Source organism: Labrus bergylta, chromosome 16 (genome assembly GCF_963930695.1).
Source record: "Labrus bergylta chromosome 16, fLabBer1.1, whole genome shotgun sequence".
Lineage (NCBI taxonomy): Eukaryota > Metazoa > Chordata > Actinopteri > Labriformes > Labridae > Labrus > Labrus bergylta.
The window spans coordinates 19,308,813-19,327,964 of record NC_089210.1 but is presented as its reverse complement, the minus strand read 5'-3'; the positions used below and the strand labels follow the sequence as shown (position 1 = coordinate 19,327,964).

At 40.9% G+C, this 19,152-nt stretch overlaps 3 long non-coding RNA genes across 3 annotated transcripts; all 3 read right to left on the bottom strand.

Annotated features, from left to right (window-relative positions):
• Positions 1 to 5,796: 5,796 nt before the first annotated feature.
• LOC114918036 (uncharacterized) lies at positions 5,797 to 7,389 on the bottom strand. The gene is made up of 5 exons (XR_003806670.2): positions 7,266 to 7,389; positions 6,891 to 7,127; positions 6,648 to 6,796; positions 6,465 to 6,556; positions 5,797 to 5,936 (listed from the first exon to the last, which is right to left on the bottom strand). It is a non-coding gene; the product is annotated as an uncharacterized lncRNA (long non-coding RNA).
• A 658-nt stretch (positions 7,390 to 8,047) lies between these two features.
• Positions 8,048 to 9,395, bottom strand: LOC136183118 (uncharacterized). Its single transcript, XR_010668935.1, has 4 exons — positions 9,262 to 9,395; positions 8,903 to 9,058; positions 8,648 to 8,823; positions 8,048 to 8,550 (listed from the first exon to the last, which is right to left on the bottom strand). It is a non-coding gene; the product is annotated as an uncharacterized lncRNA (long non-coding RNA).
• Positions 9,396 to 10,701: 1,306 nt separating this feature from the next.
• LOC136183117 (uncharacterized) lies at positions 10,702 to 17,047 on the bottom strand. Its single transcript, XR_010668934.1, has 2 exons — positions 13,900 to 17,047; positions 10,702 to 11,181 (listed from the first exon to the last, which is right to left on the bottom strand). It is a non-coding gene; the product is annotated as an uncharacterized lncRNA (long non-coding RNA).
• Positions 17,048 to 19,152: the final 2,105 nt, after the last annotated feature.

Here is a 19,152-nt window from a genome sequence, read left to right as displayed (position 1 = left end):
TAATTACTTTTCAATAAGTTGTGCAGTTGTTGTGCACTATTTATAATTTCAACAATCAACTTTATCAGCTTCAGTTTTTATAGAACTGAGGGAATAAGGTGATAAAGTGAAAGGTTTGGGGAGGGGGTGGAGCTAAAGGGGGAGATAAAAGGGGAGAAAATGAACGGTTGGTGAGGTATAGAGGGGGGGCTATTCCAAGACTTCGCAGTCACAGCAACAGAGGAATCGCCATGGAGTATTTTTCTCCTCCTTCTTCTTGCCCTTATTTGACTTGACTCCAACTTGCTGCACTTTATTCATCCTCAGTTTCTTAAACCAGCTCCACCTATTTGACTTGACTCTGACTTGTTCGTCAGAAGTTGGCTGCACATTATTCTTTTTCTGTTTGAAGAAAATGCTCCACCACTTTGACTTCTTCTCTGCTTCTTGCTCAACAAAGTTTTCCTCTGTATTAGCAAACTCATAAAGTTCATCCATTTCCAAATGATTGCAAAGGGACGGAGTTGTGTCCATATTAATTATCCCCTGCTTTGTGTCGATCTTTTCATTGCTCCGCCACTTGACTGACTTCTTCTCTGGGACTTCACTTTTGATATCTGCATTTCTGTGGCTCCTTGAAGTGTCAATTTGTTTGCAAAGGCTTTTGAGAACATCTTTCAATGTCCTTATGACACCTTTGAACACCCCTCTGCATGCTCTGCAGTTTGGGCACTTGGCACAGGTACCAGCATGGACAACAAAGGGTTGTTTTAAATCTTTCATAGCCTTTAAGATAATGGAGTCATCGCCATTGGTGAACATATTGAGGAAAGCCTCTGCAAATGTGGGAGTAACTCTGATCGATGCGTCAGCACCAACCACTTCCCAGAAAGCCTCGCTGAAGGAGCCTTTTAAATTCTGTTCCATTTTTTCATTGTAGATTTTACTGGCCCTTCTATGACCTAAACCTAAGTTCAACTCGTTGCAAACGATATCATGAAAATACAGTGGAGCGACTGTCTCTACGGAAAATCTCAGCACATCTGCATACATGCTGGTCAGCTTCTTTTTCCCGTCCATGTCCAATATGCCTCTGCTTAAATCATTTTTTTGCCTCTTAGTAAGGCTGTCAAAGAATGACTTGAATATAATACAAAAGCTATTTTTCAGTAGCATTACTTTCTCAGCAAAGTGTTCCTCTTCATCATCCATTTCCAAATGATTGCAAAGGGACGGAGTTGTGTCCATATTAATTATCCCCTGCTCTGTGTCGATCTTTTCATTGCTCCGCCACTTGACTGACTTCTTCTCTGGGACTTCACTTTTGATATCTGCATTTCTGTGGCTCCTTGAAGTGTCAATTTGTTTGCAAAGGCTTTTGAGAACATCTTTCAATGTCCTTATGACACCTTTGAACACCCCTCTGCATGCTCTGCAGTTTGGGCACTTGGCACAGGTACCAGAATGGACAACAAAGGGTTGTTTTAAATCTTTCATAGCCTTTAAGATAATGGAGTCATCGTCATTGGTGAACATATTGAGGAAAGCCTCTGCAAATGTGGGAGTAACTCTGATCGATGCGTCAGCACCAACCACTTCCCAGAAAGCCTCGCTGAAGGAGCCTTTTAAATTCTGTTCCATTTTTTCATTGTAGATTTTACTGGCCCTTCTATGACCTAAACCTAAGTTCAACTCGTTGCAAACGATATCATGAAAATACAGTGGAGCGACTGTCTCTACGGAAAATCTCAGCACATCTGCATACATGCTGGTCAGCTTCTTCTTCCCCTCCATGTCCAATATGCCTCTGCTTAAATCATTTTTTTGCCTCTTAGTAAGGCTGTCAAAGAATGACTTGAATATAATACAAAAGCTATTTTTCAGTAGCATTACTTTCTCAGCAAAGTGTTCCTCTTCATCATCCATTTCCAAATGATTGCAAAGGGACGGAATTGTGTCCATATTAATTATCCCCTGCTTTGTGTCGATCGTTACAACCTCACTGGAGCACATTGAGGTGGATGGAGATGAATCTTTAGGAAGGGGAGAGCTAAATCTCATCTCTCTAACCTCTGCAGAAGGTGGTGTGTTATTTCTAACATGTTCTTCCACCATGACCTCAGGCTTCACAAATGAATCGGTGGAGGACGAAGTTGAAGGAACTTTCTCTTTCTCTGATTCATTTTGCTTCCAAATAAGAAACCTAGCCTTACACTCTGTTTGATTTTCAGCTTCCATGTCGCGGGCTGAAAAATACTCATCAGAATACTCATCCAACCTCCGGCAGTATTCTTCATAGTCTATGCCTTTGGCTTCCCACATGGCTTCTTTCTCATCTATCTCTTGGAGGCCTTCTAAGGCCGTCTTCATTGCGTCCTGGAGGAGCCATACGGCATATTCATCTGCGTCAATTTCTGCTTCCTCTTCTTCTTCCACCATATAATTTTTGTCATTCTTCTCTTCAGATTCTCTACACATATCCTTGGTCTTGTCTTGGACAGGAGCATCAGTCTGGGTAGAGGAATTGTCTCTAGGTGCTAAAGATGCTGCTTCCACAAGGACAGAGCTCGGGTCTTCTTGCTCAGCAAAGTTTTCCTCTGTATTAGCAAACTCAAAAAGTTCATCCATTTCCAAATGATTGCAAAGGGACGGAGTTGTGTCCATATTAATTATCCCCTGCTTTGTGTCGATCGTTACAACCTCACTGGAGCACATTGAGGTGGATGGAGATGAATCTTTAGGAAGGGGAGAGCTAAATCTCATCTCTCTAACCTCTGCAGAAGGTGGTGTGTTATTTCTAACATGTTCTTCCACCATGACCTCAGGCTTCACAAATGAATCGGTGGAGGACGAAGTTGAAGGAACTTTCTCTTTCTCTGATTCATTTTGCTTCCAAATAAGAAACCTAGCCTTACACTCTGTTTGATTTTCAGCTTCCATGTCGCGGGCTGAAAAATACTCATCAGAATACTCATCCAACCTCCGGCAGTATTCTTCATAGTCTATGCCTTTGGCTTCCCACATGGCTTCTTTCTCGTCTATCTCTTGGAGGCCTTCTAAGGCCGTCTTCATTGCGTCCTGGAGGAGCCATACGGCATATTCATCTGCGTCAATTTCTGCTTCCTCTTCTTCTTCCACCATATAATTTTTGTCATTCTTCTCTTCAGATTCTCTACACATATCCTTGGTCTTGTCTTGGACAGGAGCATCAGTCTGGGTAGAGGAATTGTCTCTAGGTGCTAAAGATGCTGCTTCCACAAGGGCAGAGCTCGGGTCTTCTTGCTCAGCAAAGTTTTCCTCTGTATTAGCAAACTCAAAAAGTTCATCCATTTCCAAATGATTGCAAAGGGACGGAGTTGTGTCCAAATTAATTATCCCCTGCTTTGTGTCGATCGTTACAACCTCACTGGAGCACATTGAGGTGGATGGAGATGAATCTTTAGGAAGGGGAGAGCTAAATCTCATCTCTCTAACCTCTGCAGAAGGTGGTGTGTTATTTCTACTATGTTCTTCCACCATGACCTCAGGCTTCACAATTGAATCGGTGGAGGACGAAGTTGCAGGAACTTTCTCTTTCTCTGATTTATTTTTCCTCCAAATAAGAAACCTAGCCTTACACTTTGTTAGATTTTCAGCTTCCATCTCACGGGCTGAATAATACTCATCATAATACTCATCCAACCTCCGGCAGTATTCTTCATAGTCTATGCCTTCGGCTTCCCACATGGCTTCTTTCTCTTTTATCTCTTGGAGGCCTTCGAAGGCCGTCTTCATTGCATCCTGGATTAGCCATTCGGTATATTCTTCTGGGGTAATTAATGCTTCCTCGTCTTCTTTCACCATATCATTTTTGTCTCTAGGAGCTAAAGATGCTGCTTCCTTTTCCATGTTAGATGGATCCATTGTGCTTTGTTTGAGATTAGACTTTTTCTGTTGAGAGCTTTTTGAAGTTTTCCCCTTCCTTCCTTTCTTTTTGTTTGATTTCATGACTGTTCGCTTTGATGAACTTCTCTGGGTTCAGTTAAAGGGATATAGTTATTCTGATAAATTTGACTGTCTGTTCACAATCTTGATCTGAAAATCCTAAATCTAATTATAAGCGAGTTATGGATTGTTACGTCACACATCAAAGCGTCTACTCAACCCTGTTGACACAATGATGACGTATGTTAGCGATCGTACGCGCCTGCGCAGTTTGGCACCGGAAGTACGGCGAGGTGCGCGAAACTATGCGAGGGGATTTACAACAAAATATTATGATACCTAAACCAGCTGACTTTGTCAAGTTGTAAAACACTTCCAGGTTCGTATGGTATTAGAAACTAGAGAAGTTAAGAGCACAAGTCAGTCATCAGTGGTCATATTTATAAAATGTCAAACAAGAAGTCAGCCGCTCCTTGAGTTTACATGGTGAAGTGAGCCGCCCCTAAATTTCAAGTGCCCACGTATTCTGATCTTTATGGTAAATGCTCCGGACTCCAGAGCGAGCAGGAGGAACAGACAGAGAGAGCGATGAAGTCAAGTGCTAAATGTCTAGGTCTTACCATAAAACTGACTATGAGATACACGTGTATGAAACGGGAGTAAACACAATACTGTTCAGGGAATAGCTTCGGAGGTCGGGGAAGTTAGTGTGAGAATAATACTGCGAGTCTGCGGTAACTTCCGTTTTTCAAAATAAGGTGTTCACAATTAAAAAACAAAACAAAACAGTTTTTTTGGAGAAAACAATAATTATATATATTTTCTTACCTAAGTAAACAGTGATTCTGATATTGCACAGGTACTATGAAGTACTTTTACTGTGTGCTTTCTGAGAAATCCACTGTCAAAGTCCCTTATAAATCACTATAATGAGCCTTTTTTTCTGACTTTGATGTCTTGTAAAAACATTTTCCTCCATAAGTACACAATGATTCTGATATGGTTGGACTTAGTACTTCTTAGACTACATGCACAGGTACTATGAAGTACTTTTACTTACCATGAAACTTAGAATAGCCTTAACAACAACAACAACAACACAAAGCACTGTCAGTAAAATAGTGGTGGTATGAATTTCTATCACGCAAACTACTGGTGTGTATAAGGAATTATACAAACACAAGATTAATAACATACATAATCTTGAGAGTCACGTCTGTTGTATTCATTGTTGTTGTTGATGCTCTGTTTGTTTCTATCCATCTCTTTCTTTCTACATCTCCCTCTATCCCAGTTTACAAGCCCAGCCTAAATATTTAAAGCCTTTGAGCCCAGCGTAGTTTCAGCAGACGTCCGTTCAACATGAGTCCGGTTCTGCTTGCGGTTTCTGACTCCTAAACGCAGTTTTTTTCTTGCCACTGTAACTTCGCTAAATGTTGCTTAGTGCTCACATTTTAGACAGTCGAGCAAAATATAAGAAGGTAAAAACAACTGAATGATATGTAAAAAGCCAAAAATGAGTTTTATTTTGCAGAAATTACACAGAAACTTTATGGACACAAGCAGCCCTTTCCATTCATTCAGACTCAAAATAAAACAACAATTTAAACTTTTGTTTAACGGTTTCACTGAAGACATTTGATTGATTTATAAAGAGTGAAACAGAAGTGCGGATGTATAAATGTGTGTTGTACACATATTCGTCTGCCTGTGTCTTCCCTCTCACATGAAGGGTGTGGGGGTCTCTCAGCAAAGGGAGCTGATCTCGCTCTTGCTGCAGCCCCACTTGCAGCAGGCGTTGGACAGGCCCACCACCACGTCCCGGCCCTTGCGGTCAGCCTTGCGAAGGGCTTCCAGGTTCTCCTCTGTGATGAAAGAACGGGCCTTCCTGCTAAACACGTCCCCCTGGTTGTCTCTGGGTGTGATGCTTAAATCTCTGGTCCCCTGGAGGAGACCCTCCACCACAAAGTTGTGACTCACGCCCTCTGAGGATTCATCCTGACGGGAGCTGAATGGGTCCTCTGAAGAATCTGCTGCACGGAAACAAGAGGAAGCGTCATAAAACATGCAGGCTTCTCTAATACAGGGGAAACAGTTTAATCATTTTCTGTATAAAATCAAATGTAGAAATGATGGAGCATGTGAGTGACACAAGCCGGAGGGACATGGGTAAGTTTACTGAATTATGTCCTGAAGTTGTACATTCATTTTATAGTATATAGTACAGTATAGTACCTGCCCAGTGTTTCCGAGTGCATACATAACAATAATAATAATAATAATAGAATGTTCATAAGATCGGGGTATTAGATTTGTTTATTCAAATATAACATAAATAAATATAAATAATAAATCCAAATAATAGCATAACATGTTTCCCCTTTGGCATCTTACTACAGACTGTGACAGCCTGACAGAAAGCCAGTTGTGCCTTACTTTCAAATTATATACAGAGCGCTCATTTGACTGCTCCACAGCCTACTTGTTGCAAAGTTTGCAAGATGTGTTTGAACATTTTATTTTATGGGGCTTTCTGAAAAAATATTCCAATGCCCTATTACATGAGAAGGCCTCAGGATGGGGTCCGTTTATGGAGATCCTCAGGCAGGCAGCCAGGTGTTCACCTTGAAGCTGGTTTCAGGTCTGTTTTCACCTGAGGATAAAGCAAAGAAAATACCACAAACTGCACTAATATGAAGAAAATGCATGATTATTTGTTGTCCTGTTCAAGGTCATGCTCTTACCCTGTTCACCGTTGAGAAATCACGTTGTAATTGACACAGGAAACGGGTAAAACAAGTGCAATGCCTGCAAGGAGGCTCAGACAGGGGTAGAGGTTGGTCCACTCATCAAACTCGCTTGCCAGCAGACTCATGATCTCCTGGTTATTGTTCTTGAAACAACATTTGGTTTACCAAGGCATTAGTCTATGTGTGTGTATTGTGAACTGTAGTTGATTGTAGTCAGAATCAGCTTAATTGACCCACCGTGAATGCCCCAGGAAGGACATGATTTTTGAACGAGGACCACTCCTGCAGGACCTCATTCTCATGTTCAGGGCAACATTTCCTGCGAGTCCGCAGATGAGAGATGTTGATTGTATCATCTTGTAGAGTGGTTGATTGCGGTGCGGGTCCCAAGATACTGAAGGCCCCAAGAATGTCCAGATCATGAAACCTCCTCTCCAGGTGTGTTTCCAGGCCAGTTATGTAAGGGTGGATGACCTACAATGAATAAATCAACATATTTTTAGAAAGAGCCTACACCCACTGTTACCTCCGTCATTAAGGGCCAGGCCATAGTCTATTCAGGAGTATAAATTCCATTTTCTCTCATTCATAGTTTCAAAATTGGACATTTACCTCTCGCTGGGTTCTGGCTCACTGCTCCTCCCTCAGCGCTTCATGACATCTCGCCCTCTCCTATTCCTCTCCTCCTCGTGCTGGCTCCGAGTCCTTGGGGATCATCGAGGTCCTGATGGAGGCGAGGCAGGCATGATCCAGGGAGTGGAGTCTGTCCAGCCAGAGACTGAATTGTGACAGGAACCTATATATAAAAAAGAAAAGATGCTGTTAAGTATTGGTCAGACCTGCAAACAACCCTCATTTCAATGTGTGAAATCAAACAGATTTGAATAAATAGATGATAATATAGATAATAAACACATTAAGCTTACCTGCTCCTTGATTTGTAAAAAGTTGACATTTGCTTTTTGAAAGATTTTGGACAGACATGCGAGGTGGGGCAAAACATCAGCCTGGAGGTAAACTGCTGCCGCTTTATCTGTATGTAGCACAGAATGTGTAGGGTCCCTTTGCCACTGGACATCTTCTCATCTCTGCCTCCTCTGCCAAGGCTCCAAGGAATGCACTCAAGTTCCTCAGTAGGGTCTCGATGACCCTGTGCTGAAAGAGCCAGCTTGTATCCTTCACTTCCTGAAAATGTTGCAATAAAGGACAGAATGATTAGTTATGAATAGACAGAAGATAACTACAATGGTATCAAATAACTATTACCTTTATTTTCAGATCACTGACACCCAGGGTAGCCGATGCTGCCCCGAGTGTTGCAGTACGATTTGCACTGTTTCTGAAAAATAAATGAAGTTCTTAAAGGTGGTCCCTATTCACCCCCATTGAATAGGGACCCCATTCACACGCCGCCAAAATGTATATAAAATCAATGAGTGACAAGCATGGGATACAACAGACAAAACAAGCTCACATAGGCATTAAATATTTACCTGTCATCACGGCTGCCCCCTCAGTCCCAAGTCCATAGAGTTTCTCTGTTGGGAGGCCCTTCCTCAAGATTACATCCTTGATGGCTGTCACAACACAGAGTCTGCTTTGCCATCGTCAATAGAGACCAAGTCCAGGAATTGACTCAACACATGTCCCTCTTTATCCAGGTATCTGAGAGAAAGCAAAGGCAAGTATTTAGTATTAAAAGTTCATTCGGACCAAGGATGTATGCAATTCTAAAATCAGACAAAATAAATGGTCCTATAGCAGACATGCAAATGAAGCAGTCTGGACATAGAGACATCAGTGCTAGCCTGGAAGTCGGCTCCTCGATGACTCCTGCTAAGATCTCAAGCATTCCGTCAATGATACGATGAGATCTATAATTATTCCTCTGGTCAATCTGACGTTGGGAAAAGTAAAATATAAAATATTTAAAAAATGTATTCATTAATGTTAAGATTGAATTAAATTTGAAATTATGGCTAGGGGACCTTTACCTTTAATCTCTTGAAATAGTTACATCCTAGAAGCTCAGCCAGGCTCAACAGCTTTGGGTAGTTTGTGTGGGGGGCCAGTTACTTTTTTATGAGCCAGTAAAGGCCCTTGAACCCACCAATGATTGCCTCGTGCTCTAAAACAACAGTTGGCTCAGAGGAATCCATCATTGAGATGCCTGTAAATGACAAAGTTATTAAAAATGGATTTGAATATACTGAAGTTATTACAAAACGGCTGTTGAAATCAGAACCCACCAGATGAAACAAGAGGCCTGACATCTGATGCTCTCCTGGTGGTGCTTCAGTGACGTGCCGTTCCAAGTAATCTTTTCTGTATACAGTCACTCCGACCTCAAGAAAAGCTCTCTTTGCCCTGCCTTTCTTATTTGCAGCACAGTCAACAAAACATCCCTAAAAAGTAAAGCAATCATTGATCAAATTAGCTAAATATCCACAGATATACCTGTTAATTTATTCTTTTTTTGTGATTGAATTATGCACAACACAATAAGATCACATATAATAACAAGTAGCTGAGGAAATAAGAAAGAAAATGGGGGGAAAAAAAGATTATTCATGATAGAACAAATTATGCAGGTAAAAATGTAACTTACCATGCTGTGTGTGGTACAGCCAAGTCTTTGAGGCATTCTCAGCCACTCTGGATCAGTGCCTCTGTGCTTGATGTCCTGTCTACAAAGCACAGAAGAATAGAAATGAGGCCTATTTCTAAGGAAATGTGCTTTTCTGACCTGACCTGCTTCTGCATCTGTGTTTGCTGTTGTCCTCCTCTCCTATTTCTCTCTCTCCATTACCCACATCCTATCCCATCCTGACTCTCCCTAGCAGTGCTTTTAGCTCTCGCAGCAATGTGTACTGTGTAACTATATTAATAACCATATTAATTTTCACTGAACTCATTTACAGAATATAGCAGTAGAAATATAAAATATAAATAACATATGGAATGAAAATAAGATATAAAGCACATAGATATAAAGTATAAGAAATAGTTTGAAGAATACAGCCATGTACTGAGCTCATGTTAATAATAAATGAGTTACTGTATGTTCTGTACTAAAGCACAGAGAGTTGGGACCTGTTAATGATTTAAATAATTCAGGTTATATTTGTTTCATGTTAAGATGAAGTACTATCCACAATAAGCTGCTTAATTTTTCCTCACCCAAAATCTGAGATCATTTGATGTGGAATATCATTGTGTGAGTGAGTGAGAGAGCTGAAAATAGAATGATTACAATAAGGTTTATCTTCTTAACTTTGAATAGATGTTGATTACCTGAATACTGGACCTTTGTTGTCTGGGTAGTACACTGTTGAATTTATAAATGTAATCTTACACACAGATGAATACAGAAAAATAGATGAGAACAAAAAAAATGATTTAATGAATAACTGATATTTTCTCTCTTTCTTTGCCATCCTGAAGACCCCTCACTAAAAGTCCATGTTCTCCTGGATCCGTGTCACATGTTCGAGCTTCTTCAGAATGACATTTCAACAGTCAAAGTTCTGGTGAGAGAAGATCGCCAGCAGCTAAGACAGCAGTACATCAAGGAGCTCCACAAGCTTCAGGAGGAGGAGGAGGGTTTGCACCTTGGAAGACTGTATTCATGCTTCAGCTGTTCAAATAAAAATAGATCTCCTCCAAACAACTTGCAATCAAACCATTTTCTTCCCATTTTAAAACCCTTTGTCCAGTTTAGATGGGAGAAGTTGATATTATGTGATATTGATCTGGGAAGACTACATTTCTAAATCATTTTTAACTGTGCTTTTATTCACAAGTTATTGATCTTATTTACTCTCCATGTATATTGATTTAAGAATGGGGCTGTGTTTAAGGTCATCATTTTGCAATGACTCTGTTCCATCCCATTTTAAGAAATGAACTGCATTAGTATTTATCAAAAGAATAAAAAGTTGTGTAAAAGTAGACTTCCTTCCCTAAGCTATTGAGTTGAGCATTAATGCACATTTTAGTCTTGTCATTTCAAATCTGAAATGTATACTCATAAGTAGACATAAAGGAGTGCATTTATATAGAAATATTTATTTAATCTGAAAAACAACATTAAAAAAAGTCTGTTTTTATAGCAGAGATTAACATGTTTACAGCTTGGTACAAAACAAACAAATAGGTGTGATTAGCTCATGTCTCGATCGACACACACTGTACGGGGGGTGAATGTTTTGATGACTCATCAGTTTTGATTTGATGAAGGATAAGAGTTATTCACAATAAGGCGTGTAGCTGACCAGCTTGACAGGCGGGCGCGGTGTAACGGTTTGTCAAGAGGCTTAAAACACGTCTCAGCTCTCAGTCTGTGGGTGTCATCACTCAGGCCATCCGGGGGAGACCTCCCTCACAGCGAGCTGTTGAAGAGAAGCAACCGAAATCCACCCCAGAAGAACCAACAAATGCAGATGTTGTTGAAGCTCAGGTTTCTTCCTCTGTCTCTGCAGCTCTCTGGGCACCTCGACGGACCAGTCACCAATAATCCACACTGTGTCTATAGGAGAAATACAAAGGTGTTCAATTAATGCCTCAGACAAGACAAAATGTACAGTTAACTACATGTGACAGTTCAGGGTGTTTTTTTTGTTATTAGCCACATCTGCAGGAATAATATTGAACAAGGTAGCTGCAGCTCATCATAATAGATGCCAGTCTTAGACACTATTTTTTCTAATACTTAAATTTTTTGGTGTGAAGCTGACACTGTCCACAGACTCCATGACTTCACGGGGTTCAATAGAAAACAAATGTCTTCTAATAAATGACAAAGGGTTTTTAATTGAGGATATGCTGGCAGAGGTAGGGGCATCACTGATCATCCCCCCACTAAAAACCGCCCCTCAGCTCAGCACATCAGACACTGGAAAAACTCAAGCTATTGCCTGCCTGAGAGTGTTGGTGGAGAGGATAATACGACGTGTCAAGGAATACCATATCTGGGATGGGGTTGTTCCTCTCTCCTTGGCCGGCTCCATCAACCAACTATGGGCAGTTTGCTGCCTGTTGACGAACTACCAAGGCCCCCTGGACATCAAAGGTGACAAGCCTGTCTAGCTGGTTGGATTTAGCACATTCCCCAGTTATTAATGACAATTAATCAAATGTAATGTATACATGAATTGTATATCTGTAATGTATATTATTTTGTTTATATGTTATTTACATTACAAATCAAGAGATTAACACATGAATTGTATATATGTGATGTTCATTATTTTGTGTATGATATGTTACTTATTTACATTACAAAGTCAAGAGATTAACATTTGAATAAAAAAGAAGTAAACACAGACCCTCACATCACATATTCCTCATTTTTATCTAAAATGGGATCACAGCATGTCAAGTAGAATAACTATTTAGTGCAGCATAAAAAACAGAACTGTAGTCAGTTACACAAATACATTTTAGTTTTAATTCATTAAAAGGCACATGTAAACATTTCATTTAACATTAATTAAACAGTCTTATTTACAAGGTTATGATTTTTCACTCAACAATTCATAAACTGCATTGATAGCACATACAGTACTCAATGTTTGGACTTGAGAAACACATCCATATAGATGTTGTAATAGAACATGTCAAGCTGCTGCCTCATTGAACGAATGGTGTCTTCATCCCTCCAGACCCTCTGAACTGTGAGATCTGTGTGTGTGCGTGTCAGTTACAAAGTCACACCACTCCAGTCCGCTGATGGCAAGTTGGCCCTGAACCTGCCAGTAATATTTATGACCCTTTTTAAGTGTGGCCTGACCTCTGACTGGTGTTAGGTGCTTAACCTCAGCAACAGAATCGGTACTGCAGCATTTCACTTCCACCAGTCCAAATGGTGGAGTTTCAGTCGGGTCAAAAACTTTGCCATCTGGGCTGACACCAAGGTGAGGTGCATCAGGGTGCACAATGAAGACAAATTAAACAAATCAGAAAACTGTTTTATTATGTCAGGCTCCTGCTTCAGACCCCTTTTCATTGCCAGGGTCTGTGGCGCTCCTTTAAGAATATGCGCTGCCAGGGCTTTTGCTGAGAACTCACCACGTACATGACATGCCTCCCTGAACCTGCTGGCAGTCACTCTTGGCTTTCGTACTGAGACCCACAGCGGGCTGACAGACTGTTGCCTGGTCTCAGCTTCTATGGCAGCAGAGAGTTCGTGAGACACCTTTAGGCTCTCAAGGTGGTAATGCTGCTCATAGTCAGCAGTAAACTCAAAGTCAGCTAGAAACCTGTAGCCTTCAACAGGCAGCAGAGGGAATTCTGGGGCATTTGGATGTTTCATTATTTCCCTAGTAGCCTCTAAGGGGCACTGGTATGATAGAACTGATCCGAAGGGCACAAGACCAAATTTGGACTCCACCATGGTGAGTTCCTCAAGTCCATGAAGAATCTTACAGATCCCCAGCTGTGGCTAAATGTCTTTCAATTTCTCTCCAACAGACATCACACCCGGGTCAGGAAGGGGCCCCACCACACAAGATTATATGAGGATTCATCAGTTATATTTTGTGTGTTTTTAATAGAACTGCCAACTGCAATTGTTTGCACACCTCTGCTGGAGACTCTGCTCTTCCTCTTCCTCCCATCAAGGTCCTGACCACCTCCCCCCCCTCTCTCAGCTCCTCATCAGCAGCTTCAAAGGACAGCCCACCCTCACCCTCACCCCGCTCACTGTCCCACTCTCACTCTTACTACCAGCCAGGTACAAAGAGAACTCTCCAGACTCCACATCAGAAAAGCCAGTGGACCAGACAACATCAGTCCCAGGATCCTCAAGGTGTGTGCGTATATACATAGATATATATACATATATACTGTACATTCTATATATTTATTATTATACTAGTCTATATTATAAAACATTTCATTATATTACACTATATTGTTCATATTGCACTATATTATACCATTTATTTATCATACCAAGTCACTTTAATCATCACTTGTCACTTTATCTTGTCATTCTCTTCAAATACTGTTTCAATTCTCAATTCCCCCCAGTTAACTTCAACATTCATTTTTGTACTGTATATACCCCCTGTTTTTATTTTTTATTTTTATTTTTATTTATCTCATCTATTCTGTTTAATGTGTATTTGAGCTTTCTTGTCTGTGCTGCTGTAACGCCCGAATTTCCCCTCTGGGGATCAATAAAGTATTATCCTATCCTATCCTATCCTAGATGTTTAGAATAACATTCATATGGTTGACTCACCTGAATATGCTGCATACAAGGTGGATTTTACACCTGATTTGACACCAACTTCAATTTTGGTTTCCGAACCACCATCTCATCCACTGACTCTGGCTGGATCCCCTGTTAAATGGCAACAAAGACATTTCAATTAATATAATATACAGGAAAAGATTAAAAGTTCCATTACAAAAGTTAAATTGTAGTAAGACACCAAATTGGGAGACAGTATATTGTTAGGGTTAAAATGTTTTGATTTCTTTTGACAGAAACAGAAGACATTGTGTAGTAGCCTACATCAGAATGGTGGGTGGCATAGATCAACTCTGAAAAAACAGTCAACCTAAGATAACTTGCAAATAATCACTTTTTCCATGTCATTTTCTGGTTCAAGTCAATTACTTTATTTATTCTTTTTCAAATTGGATTTTTTTTTATAGTCGAATTAAGAATTCGTGTTAGGGGAACCGGAGCACCCGGAGTAAACCTAAATAAGAGAGACAAGGATTAAAAGGTAGAAAAGGGAAAGCTAGGGTCTAATATTAATTACTTTTCAATAAGTTGTGCAGTTGTTGTGCACTATTTATAATTTCAACAATCAACTTTATCAGCTTCAGTTTTTATAGAACTGAGGGAATAAGGTGATAAAGTGAAAGGTTTGGGGAGGGGGTGGAGCTAAAGGGGGAGATAAAAGGGGAGAAAATGAACGGTTGGTGAGGTATAGAGGGGGGGCTATTCCAAGACTTCGCAGTCACAGCAACAGAGGAATCGCCATGGAGTATTTTTCTCCTCCTTCTTCTTGCCCTTATTTGACTTGACTCCAACTTGCTGCACTTTATTCATCCTCAGTTTCTTAAACCAGCTCCACCTATTTGACTTGACTCTGACTTGTTCGTCAGAAGTTGGCTGCACATTATTCTTTTTCTGTTTGAAGAAAATGCTCCACCACTTTGACTTCTTCTCTGCTTCTTGCTCAACAAAGTTTTCCTCTGTATTAGCAAACTCATAAAGTTCATCCATTTCCAAATGATTGCAAAGGGACGGAGTTGTGTCCATATTAATTATCCCCTGCTTTGTGTCGATCTTTTCATTGCTCCGCCACTTGACTGACTTCTTCTCTGGGACTTCACTTTTGATATCTGCATTTCTGTGGCTCCTTGAAGTGTCAATTTGTTTGCAAAGGCTTTTGAGAACATCTTTCAATGTCCTTATGACACCTTTGAACACCCCTCTGCATGCTCTGCAGTTTGGGCACTTGGCACAGGTACCAGCATGGACAACAAAGGGTTGTTTTAAATCTTTCATAGCCTTTAAGATAATGGAGTCATCGCCATTGGTGAACATATTGAGGAAAGCCTCTGCAAATGTGGGAGTAACTCTGATCGATGCGTCAGCACCAACCACTTCCCAGAAAGCCTCGCTGAAGGAGCCTTTTAAATTCTGTTCCATTTTTTCATTGTAGATTTTACTGGCCCTTCTATGACCTAAACCTAAGTTCAACTCGTTGCAAACGATATCATGAAAATACAGTGGAGCGACTGTCTCTACGGAAAATCTCAGCACATCTGCATACATGCTGGTCAGCTTCTTTTTCCCGTCCATGTCCAATATGCCTCTGCTTAAATCATTTTTTTGCCTCTTAGTAAGGCTGTCAAAGAATGACTTGAATATAATACAAAAGCTATTTTTCAGTAGCATTACTTTCTCAGCAAAGTGTTCCTCTTCATCATCCATTTCCAAATGATTGCAAAGGGACGGAGTTGTGTCCATATTAATTATCCCCTGCTCTGTGTCGATCTTTTCATTGCTCCGCCACTTGACTGACTTCTTCTCTGGGACTTCACTTTTGATATCTGCATTTCTGTGGCTCCTTGAAGTGTCAATTTGTTTGCAAAGGCTTTTGAGAACATCTTTCAATGTCCTTATGACACCTTTGAACACCCCTCTGCATGCTCTGCAGTTTGGGCACTTGGCACAGGTACCAGAATGGACAACAAAGGGTTGTTTTAAATCTTTCATAGCCTTTAAGATAATGGAGTCATCGCCATTGGTGAACATATTGAGGAAAGCCTCTGCAAATGTGGGAGTAACTCTGATCGATGCGTCAGCACCAACCACTTCCCAGAAAGCCTCGCTGAAGGAGCCTTTTAAATTCTGTTCCATTTTTTCATTGTAGATTTTACTGGCCCTTCTATGACCTAAACCTAAGTTCAACTCGTTGCAAACGATATCATGAAAATACAGTGGAGCGACTGTCTCTACGGAAAATCTCAGCACATCTGCATACATGCTGGTCAGCTTCTTTTTCCCGTCCATGTCCAATATGCCTCTGCTTAAATCATTTTTTTGCCTCTTAGTAAGGCTGTCAAAGAATGACTTGAATATAATACAAAAGCTATTTTTCAGTAGCATTACTTTCTCAGCAAAGTGTTCCTCTTCATCATCCATTTCCAAATGATTGCAAAGGGACGGAGTTGTGTCCATATTAATTATCCCCTGCTCTGTGTCGATCTTTTCATTGCTCCGCCACTTGACTGACTTCTTCTCTGGGACTTCACTTTTGATATCTGCATTTCTGTGGCTCCTTGAAGTGTCAATTTGTTTGCAAAGGCTTTTGAGAACATCTTTCAATGTCCTTATGACACCTTTGAACACCCCTCTGCATGCTCTGCAGTTTGGGCACTTGGCACAGGTACCAGAATGGACAACAAAGGGTTGTTTTAAATCTTTCATAGCCTTTAAGATAATGGAGTCATCGTCATTGGTGAACATATTGAGGAAAGCCTCTGCAAATGTGGGAGTAACTCTGATCGATGCGTCAGCACCAACCACTTCCCAGAAAGCCTCGCTGAAGGAGCCTTTTAAATTCTGTTCCATTTTTTCATTGTAGATTTTACTGGCCCTTCTATGACCTAAACCTAAGTTCAACTCGTTGCAAACGATATCATGAAAATACAGTGGAGCGACTGTCTCTACGGAAAATCTCAGCACATCTGCATACATGCTGGTCAGCTTCTTCTTCCCCTCCATGTCCAATATGCCTCTGCTTAAATCATTTTTTTGCCTCTTAGTAAGGCTGTCAAAGAATGACTTGAATATAATACAAAAGCTATTTTTCAGTAGCATTACTTTCTCAGCAAAGTGTTCCTCTTCATCATCCATTTCCAAATGATTGCAAAGGGACGGAATTGTGTCCATATTAATTATCCCCTGCTTTGTGTCGATCGTTACAACCTCACTGGAGCACATTGAGGTGGATGGAGATGAATCTTTAGGAAGGGGAGAGCTAAATCTCATCTCTCTAACCTCTGCAGAAGGTGGTGTGTTATTTCTAACATGTTCTTCCACCATGACCTCAGGCTTCACAAATGAATCGGTGGAGGACGAAGTTGAAGGAACTTTCTCTTTCTCTGATTCATTTTGCTTCCAAATAAGAAACCTAGCCTTACACTCTGTTTGATTTTCAGCTTCCATGTCGCGGGCTGAAAAATACTCATCAGAATACTCATCCAACCTCCGGCAGTATTCTTCATAGTCTATGCCTTTGGCTTCCCACATGGCTTCTTTCTCGTCTATCTCTTGGAGGCCTTCTAAGGCCGTCTTCATTGCGTCCTGGAGGAGCCATACGGCATATTCATCTGCGTCAATTTCTGCTTCCTCTTCTTCTTCCACCATATAATTTTTGTCATTCTTCTCTTCAGATTCTCTACACATATCCTTGGTCTTGTCTTGGACAGGAGCATCAGTCTGGGTAGAGGAATTGTCTCTAGGTGCTAAAGATGCTGCTTCCACAAGGACAGAGCTCGGGTCTTCTTGCTCAGCAAAGTTTTCCTCTGTATTAGCAAACTCAAAAAGTTCATCCATTTCCAAATGATTGCAAAGGGACGGAGTTGTGTCCATATTAATTATCCCCTGCTTTGTGTCGATCGTTACAACCTCACTGGAGCACATTGAGGTGGATGGAGATGAATCTTTAGGAAGGGGAGAGCTAAATCTCATCTCTCTAACCTCTGCAGAAGGTGGTGTGTTATTTCTAACATGTTCTTCCACCATGACCTCAGGCTTCACAAATGAATCGGTGGAGGACGAAGTTGAAGGAACTTTCTCTTTCTCTGATTCATTTTGCTTCCAAATAAGAAACCTAGCCTTACACTCTGTTTGATTTTCAGCTTCCATGTCGCGGGCTGAAAAATACTCATCAGAATACTCATCCAACCTCCGGCAGTATTCTTCATAGTCTATGCCTTTGGCTTCCCACATGGCTTCTTTCTCGTCTATCTCTTGGAGGCCTTCTAAGGCCGTCTTCATTGCGTCCTGGAGGAGCCATACGGCATATTCATCTGCGTCAATTTCTGCTTCCTCTTCTTCTTCCACCATATAATTTTTGTCATTCTTCTCTTCAGATTCTCTACACATATCCTTGGTCTTGTCTTGGACAGGAGCATCAGTCTGGGTAGAGGAATTGTCTCTAGGTGCTAAAGATGCTGCTTCCACAAGGGCAGAGCTCGGGTCTTCTTGCTCAGCAAAGTTTTCCTCTGTATTAGCAAACTCAAAAAGTTCATCCATTTCCAAATGATTGCAAAGGGACGGAGTTGTGTCCAAATTAATTATCCCCTGCTTTGTGTCGATCGTTACAACCTCACTGGAGCACATTGAGGTGGATGGAGATGAATCTTTAGGAAGGGGAGAGCTAGATCTCATCTCTCTAACCTCTGCAGAAGGTGGTGTGTTATTTCTAACATGTTCTTCCACCATGACCTCAGGCTTCACAATTGAATCGGTGGAGGACGAAGTTGCAGGAACTTTCTCTTTCTCTGATTTATTTTTCCTCCAAATAAGAAACCTAGCCTTACACTTTGTTAGATTTTCAGCTTCCATCTCACGGGCTGAATAATACTCATCATAATACTCATCCAACCTCCGGCAGTATTCTTCATAGTCTATGCCTTCGGCTTCCCACATGGCTTCTTTCTCTTTTATCTCTTGGAGGCCTTCGAAGGCCGTCTTCATTGCATCCTGGATTAGCCATTCGGTATATTCTTCTGGGGTAATTAATGCTTCCTCGTCTTCTTTCACCATATCATTTTTGTCTCTAGGAGCTAAAGATGCTGCTTCCTTTTCCATGTTAGATGGATCCATTGTGCTTTGTTTGAGATTAGACTTTTTCTGTTGAGAGCTTTTTGAAGTTTTCCCCTTCCTTCCTTTCTTTTTGTTTGATTTCATGACTGTTCGCTTTGATGAACTTCTCTGGGTTCAGTTAAAGGGATATAGTTA